Consider the following 8,496-nt stretch of genomic DNA (forward strand, 5'->3'; position numbering starts at 1 on the left):
TGAATGTCCAATTCACAGAACTTCACATAAGTTGGAAAAGTGCCGAGTTTTCAAAGGAATGTCTCAAGATGAAAAGAAAAAGTTTCTCTTTGAGAAACATTTGTGTTTTAAGTGTTATTCTAGTCAACACAGGGCTAGTGAGTGTCACATGAATGAAAATGCTCCAAGTTTTAATATTAACCCGATTCATCTGCAGATGACCATAAGACAAAAGAAGCCCAAGATCCTCAAAGGAAAACGTGACAGTGACAACTTCTTGTGCTGAGATTTGTGACTCTAGTGGGGGAAAATCATGTTCAAAAATTGTACTTGTAAATGTGTTTTCACAAAACAATAATGAAAATGTTGTAAAAAGTTACGGTATTGTAGATTAACAAAGTCCTGTTCCCTATGTTAGGCATTTGTGGTCAAAATCATGAGTATTTAATACAAACATGTAACGGTAGTATGGTTGTCAGCGGCCGCAGGGCTAGCAACATAGTGGTTCAATCACTTGATGGTTCTTGCACTTATAATCTGCCTACTCTGATAGAGTGTTCTCATATACCTAACGATAACAATGAAATTTGCACACCAGCTAATGCTAGACATCATGATCATTTGAAACACATTTCTGATCAAATACCAGAGTTTGATGCTCAGTCTGAAATTATGTTATTGTTAGGGCGAGATGTTATTGAAGCGCATCATGTATTTGACCAGGTATTAGGCCCTCCAGGAACGCCCTTTGCTCAGCGATTAGGTCTGGGTTGGGTCGTTGTTGGTGAGCTATGTCTTGGTCAAATCCATGCTCAGGATGTTGTGAATGTAAACAAAACGTATGTACACGAGGATGGCAGAGCATCTCTGTTTCAGCCTTGTTGTGATCACCCTTTGTCCGTGCATGATCCGTTGTTTGGTCAAACTCCTACTGACGATAAAGTCTCTCTCTCAGTCGATGATCGAGAATTCTTACGTATCATGGATGAGCAGGTTCATAAAAATCCAGATGGAGGCTGGATAGCCCCATTGACTCTTCGCTCAGGTAGGCACCGTTTACCCAACAATAAGAAACAGGTTGTTAAAAGGACCAACACTCTTCTCAAAGGTCCTGAGACACTCAAAGGTCTTAAGAAAGATCCTGTTAAGAAAGCTCACTTTTTTGAGTTCATGGATAAACTATTCAGCAATGGTCATGCTGAATTGGCCCCCAAGTTAGGTCCATATGACGAATGCTGGTACTTACCGATATTTGGTGTTTACCACCCTAGGAAACCCAACCAAATCCGAGTTGTATTTGACTCATCAGCCAAGTTAGAGCGTGTCTCACTAAATTCCGTCCTCCTACAAGGTCCCGACCTTACCAATAGCTTGATAGGTGTTTTATTGAGATTCAGAAAGAATTAGATTGCTGTGGTAGCAGACATAGAGCAGATGTTCTATTCCTTTAGATCCATAGAAATTATCTCAGATTTTTTTTGGTTTAAGGACAATGACCCCACTAACGTATTGGTCGAGTATCAAATGGCTAAGCATGTATTCGGCAACAGCCCTTCGCCAGCTATAGCCACCTACTGCCTTAGAAAATCTGTTGACAATTCTGATGAAGATATTAGAGTATTTGTAAATAGGGACTTCTATGTAGATGATGGGCTATCTTCTCAACCCTCTGTAGAAAAAGCTGTAGACTTGTTAAAAAGAACTCAGAGAGATTTGAGCTCTAGCAAGTTGCGCCTCCACAAGATTGTGTCTCATGAACCTGAAGTTTTGAAGCAATTTTCTGTAAATGACTTAGGGAAAGGTCTGAAGGATGTTGATCTTGAGTATGGTTGTTTACCAAGTCAGTGCAGTCTAGGTATCGTTTGGAATATTGAGAATGATCAATTCATGTGGACATGTCAGTTCAGCCTGTTACAAAGAGAGGTATTTTGTCGACAATTAATAGTCTTTTTGATCCGCTTGAATTTTGGCCCCAGTAGTACTGGAAGGAAGGAAGATTAATCCTTCGAGAGATAATATCTACCAAGGTAGAATGGGATGATCCTATTCCTCTAGATATTGCTAAGAAATGGGAAAGTTTGAGATGCAGATTAGCAGATGTCGCATCTCTCGACATTCGTAGAAGTTATTTTGTCGGCTCACTTAGTCAAATGTCTAGACTTGAGTTGCATATTTTTGCAGATGCATCAGAAAGTGCTGTATCAGCTGTTGCATATGTTGTAGGATACTCATCCATTGGCCAGTGTCAGATAGGTTTTGTGTTAGGAAAGAGTAAGCTTGCCCCTGAAAAAGGTCACAGTACCCCAAGGTTAGAGTTGTGTGCTGCAGTGTTAGCTACTCAAATATATCAGACTGTTAGTGAGCAATTGGACGTTGATTTAGGTAATGTAAAAATTTACACAGACAGTAGAGTAGTTCTTGGTTACATCTGTAACAAATCTAGGCGATTCTATTAGTATGTTAGTAATCGTGTTCAGAAAATTCTTCATGTTAGCAATTCAAGACAGTGGAACTATGTTCCCTTTAAGTTAAACCCTGCAGATATAGGAAGCAGAGGTGCAAGCGTTGAGCAATTGAAACAAGGTTCTTGGTTACAAGGCCCAAGATTACCTTTACCAGGGCAGGTTTTCACACCCGAGTACTTTCCACTCCTTAGTCCCGAGCACGACAAGGAAATTCGCCCTGAAGTTTGCATTCTGTCAACCAAAGTTATTGTAGGGAAGTCACTTGCAAGCATTGTGGATAAGTTCTCATCTTTTGAGAGATTGGTCAGAGTTGTGTCAACTCTTAGGCACATTATAATATCATACCACAAAAGGATACCCTGTAAAGGATGGCATCTTTGTCCTGAAGCTGAAGGATGTTAAGTTTAGGGATGAGGTCAAATTTCACCTGTTAAGTAAGGTCCAGCACGAAGTTTACAGTAAGGAGTTAAAGCTTCAGAAGACAAGGCCCTACATAGAGATAGTAGCATTTTGTCTCTAGATCCTAAGCTTGGTTCTGATGGTTTACTTCATGTTGGTGGTCGCCTCAATAGGAGTAAACTGCCCAAACTAGAAAAAAACCCTATAGTCTTACCTGGTAAGCACCACCTCTCTCGACTTTTGGTAGAACATTACCATAAGTTGATACATCACCAAGGTAGATCCTTTACCGAAGGCGCAGTTAGGTCAGTTGGCTTTTGGATAACTTGAGGGAAACGTTTGGTTTCTACTGTCATCCGTGACTGTGTATTGTGTAAAAGGCTAAGAGGTAGTTTTGAATGTCAGAAAATGTCTGAATTGCCTATTGAAAGAGTAGAACAGGCTCCGCCCTTTAGTTATGTTGGGGTTGATGCATTTGATCCCGGGGAAGTCGTTGCTAGACGCACTAGGGGTGGGCATGCAGCTTCCAAAAGATGGGCAGTTTTGTTTACATGTCTAACTATTCGTGCCGTTCATATAGAGGTTATCGCTGAAATGTCGTCATCTGCATTTATTAATGCCCTCCGTAGGTTTATCTCTTTGCGTGGTAAGGTCAGACAGTTCCGATCTTATCGTGGATCAACTTTTGTTGGTTCAACTAGTCTTCTCAATATTGAAGTTATAAATGTTGAAGATGAGAAAACTCAAGGCTTCTTGCAATCTCATGATTGTCAGTGGGTTTTCAATAGCCCCCATAGTTCACATATGGGAGGGGTCTGGGAGCGGATGATAGGTGTCGCCTGCCGCATCCTTGAGGCAATGTTACTTGAAGCTAAGACTTTGACACATGATGTTTCAGTTACTCTAATGGCCGAAGTGTCTGCGATCATCAATTCTCGACCTATTGTCCCTGTATCTAATGATCCAGATATCCCTGAGGTGTTAAGCCCCTCCTTACTTCTCACTCAAAATTTAGAGTGTGATCTAACCCCTCCAAGCAATATAGACATTAAGGATCTGTACAAAAACAATGGAAGCAAGTACAGCACCTTGCCTGTAAGTTTTTGGTCCGTTGGCGGAGAGAATACCTTCAAACTTTACAGGGTCGTAGAGTTTGCCATAAAGACCAGGACCCTCTCAAGGTGGGCGATATTGTTCTTCTCAAAGATTCAGAAGTTGCACGTAATTTTTTGGCCTTTAGCTAGGGTTACAAAAACCTTTCCAAGTCAGGATGGTCGTATCGCAAGGTTGAGGTTTGTGTTATGAAAGACAGTAAGAGGACTTACTACAATAGACCAATAGTAGAATTAGTTCTACTTGTGAAGTGATAAATGATTCAGATATATGGAACTGATGTATTATAAAGTGACAGTGTTCAGTTTCACAATAATTATTACAATTTAGGATTACATTGTTAATGCAGGTCTCCTGATTATTTTATTTTTGGATAAAAACAAAATCTGTTGAAATATGTAATGTTTATTCATACTCTTGTTATATAAAATTTCGTGTTCAAATTTTTAGGTATTTTTTGTTAAGTGTTATTTTGACAAATAACAGGGGGGAGTGTGAGAAATATCTAATTTAGGTGTCTATGACCGTTCAGTTTTGGCGGTATGTTACCGGTTATCCGTCCGGTACGCTGTGTCTATTCGTAAGAGTTTTATACGAGACAACGTGTTCTTAACGTTCATGTGTTTCAGTCTTTTCAGGCTGGGTTTTTTGTCATTTGTGCAAGTTGTACACCACAACAGTGTATGTATTTATTCCCCACACATCTTGCCTTTTATTCTCTGTTAACATTTATTGTAAATTTGGAGTAGAAATCCTTATCAAACATCTTATATGGTTTCGTACCCAAAAGGTTCGTACTTTAGTTTTCGCACTTGTAATAGATTGTACGGTTAATAGCTCGTATTAATAGCTCATAATAGCTGGTATTATATAGATATTGGGTTTCATGGTATTTTAGAATAATGCTATACTGCATTACAGTAGACTTAATTGTTATTAAAAGTCATAGTTTGACTATTATATTATAAGATTTTTTTACTGTATTTTCAGTATTAAACCGTACACACTTGGATCGTGTTGGTTTGCTTTCGCCACTTAGGGCAGAAAACCCTTAGCTAGGGAGAACTCCAGTGCCAACCCTACATATGGTATATGCAATAAATGTTCCTACTCCTGATGGAATACCACCCTTTCGAAGAACATTGGCACTCAATGCACCAGTTAAACTGGGTGTTAACAGTCATCAACTTGAAAGCATCAGCAAAGAGAAGTTAATAGAAACACCGCTTAATATTTTTGATGAAAATTTCATTGAATGAACAATGTGAATCAAGTTGATGCCACATGAAACCTGCACTATACAATAATTATGTTAAACCCAAATTAGTTGACAAAAGTACTGAAGTTCGAATTGATCATATTAACTGGTACAAGGATAACAACAAAACAAGAAAAGCATCAACACAACATTCAGTAACTGAATTTACAGCAGACAAGATTTAAACAGATACTGATTTTTAAACAGGACTAGGTTTGTCAGTGTCTATGACATTATAATCCACAATTTCTCATTATGGTAACAACTTGCCATATAAGTGAAGAGTATCTGATCAAATTTTTCAGTATCAATGCGACTGATATAAGCATTATCATTCAGGGACATCACATCAATTAGCTAACATTTTCCCATACATTGATATTATTTCACGGCATTTATCTGCATGAATAGTAGATCCTTTCCTCATTATTTTCAATGGCCTTCAGCTCTCATATACAAGCATATCACTTTTGGTAAATGACCACGTGGCCTTGTGAAGGCTTTTTTGTTTCCTTTATCGGGCTGGAAAGTTTTGAAATTTGATTTTTTCTTTCTTTTTGTGTTTTTAAACTATTTGTTTTTGTTTTAGCTATGAGTTGTCTCGAGCTTTCTTTTCCTCGCCCATTTATTTTTGACATAGCGCTGACGATGTCAATGCGAAAGAGAAGTGATAGGCAAGATGATGTCTTGTCACTTTTTGGAGGTTCTTCCTCCGACAAGAGTTTTTCGGGTTTTTCCCCTAACAATTCTCCGAAATCAGAAACAGTAAAATCTATTATGACAAAAGTAACAAAAGACGTCAAGTCCGGACTAGACCGAAGCGTAATGACAAGTCACATGATCAACCACATGTTGACAGTCCCGAAGAAAATAACAAAGGCAACGATATTGTCATTTTGCAGCCTTCTCAGCCAAACATTAATAACCGGCAGAAAATGTAAATCAGTTGAAATCTGTCTAAGGACTGAAGACTTCCAATACAGAAGGTAGGTTCTGAATCCGTTCAAAATCATGAAATCTGCGATAATGAAATTGAAAGTACTTTTTTCAATGCTTGGGAAGTTACTTCCGAAGCAAATTCCGTTTCAAATAATTATGAAAGTTCTGTTTTTGAAGATGACAATACTGAGAACGAGTCTGATATCTGGCCGCAAGCCAAGATTAAAGCCCCTGATAGAGGTGAACCAATTTCAGAATCACTGGCTTAATTGATTAATGACTCGAGCACTCAGATGTGTTGAATCAATGATTTAGTATCAAAATACAAAGTACCATCAAATTATACTTTCATGACTCCCCCAAAAGTAAATGAAGAAATCAGGGGTGAATTAGCAACTAACCGAAGGGTTCAAACTACTGACAAGTTGTTAAGGGACACTCAAAATCTGGTAACGGCAGGTATGATTTCTATTTTGTCTTTGGCAAAATTACTTTAACCTCATATAGGTAAAATTCCTGAAATCAAAACTTTGATTTCTGACTCATTGACCATGTTGGGTCAGGTGCAGTTGAATACTAGTGCCCGGAGAAGATACTTACTTAGACTTTTTATTAAACAAAAGTATTCGGATATTTGAAACATTAATTAATAGGGAAATAAGTGAAGACCAATATCCACTACCAAATGTTGATGATATGTTCGCCAAACTTGCTGGGGAAAAAAATCACCAAATTGGATCCTACGCATGCATACGCTCAGCTTGAACTTGACAAGAACTCCAGGGATTTACTAACAATCAACACACATATGGGATTGTACAAATATAATCGTTTAGCCTATGGAGTTCTGCTACTGCGGTATTTCAGTCAGAAATGGACACCGTACTAGCTGGTATTTCTGGGGCTGTGTGCCGTATAGATCACATCCTTACTACAGCTTCATCTGATGAGGTCCACCTATAGCGACCTCAGAAGGTGTTGCGATGACTTCATGTTTACAACATTAAGTTGAACGTAAACAAATGTGTTTCATGACGCCCGTGCCTACAGATGGGGAAAAAAATCTTACCTGGGACTCTTGAATTATTATTGTTCATTCATGCCCAACTTGACCAAAATGCTTCATCCATTATATACATTGTTACGTAAAGGAGAAATATGGGAATGGTCAGTTAAGTGCCAAGAAGCATTTGATTGCTCCAAAGAAGAACTTTCAGATACAGGCGTACTTGTTCATTATGATGAAAGAAAGCTTGTGATTTCAGCATGTAACTCTTCGGCATACGGTCTTGGTGCAGTTATCTCCCATGTCATGTTCGATGGAACAGAGAAACCGATATCTCTATGGACGTAACTTTACACTTTTAACTGATCATACAGCGTTGGCAACAATATTTGGTACTACAAGAGTACATACCTTAGCAGCCTCCCGTTTGCAAAGATGGGCAATACTCCTATCAGGTTACCAATATGACATAAAGTATCGGAAATCGTCTGCACATAGCAACTGTGATGGGTTATCACGATAACCCCTGCCCTTGAAAAGTCTCTTAAAACAGATCTTAAAAAGTTGTAATATCGAATTTGGCCTCCTTGAAAATCCAGGAAGGTCCTGGAAAAGTCCTTGAATTTCAATTTGGAAAAGAGTGGAAGGTAATGAAGAGACGGGCGAAGAACTTGGCTTACAAAGTCTAAACAGCCAACCAAAGGAGGATAAAGCAAAATTGTGGCATTAAAACACAAACGCCAATACAAGCTCCCAAAGTTGAAGAACAATTACGGTGGCAATTAAAACGCTTCAATAAGGCGTTCAATTAAGCTATGCAAAGAATGCACGGTTCTATATGCCAGGCTAGTCCCCGTACTAAAATAATATAAAAAAGAATTTGTAACAGAGTTACCAAAGTCCTCTGCCTTAGGGAAGTATTATATGAAGCATAAAATTGTGCTATTTCAAAAGATTGAGGTATGGATCAGGACTTTCAGTCAAAAATTTTGATCAATGCTAGATCTGCAAATGCAAAAATAAATTCATTTAATAATGAAATAAAATGAAATAACTCCTATGTACCGTATGCGTCAATAGAAATACATTTATGTGGTTATCAATATTTCAAACAAAATTATACAAACCACTTAGAAAACAGAAAAAATAATTTGAAATGGTCAGTGAAAGAAACTGGAATCACTGAACTAGTGCACTGTATGTTTTCAGATACAAAGACTATGGTATCTTAATTGTAAGTGTGACCTTGTAAGACCGAACTCATAAAGCACCTTATACCAGACTATATTAATCTTTGCTTGACATTAGTGTAGGCGACTGGTTATTGCACATGACAC

Source organism: Ruditapes philippinarum, unplaced genomic scaffold (assembly GCF_026571515.1).
Source record: "Ruditapes philippinarum isolate M1 unplaced genomic scaffold, ASM2657151v2 ctg202_1_1_1_1, whole genome shotgun sequence".
In the NCBI taxonomy this organism is placed as follows: domain Eukaryota; kingdom Metazoa; phylum Mollusca; class Bivalvia; order Venerida; family Veneridae; genus Ruditapes; species Ruditapes philippinarum.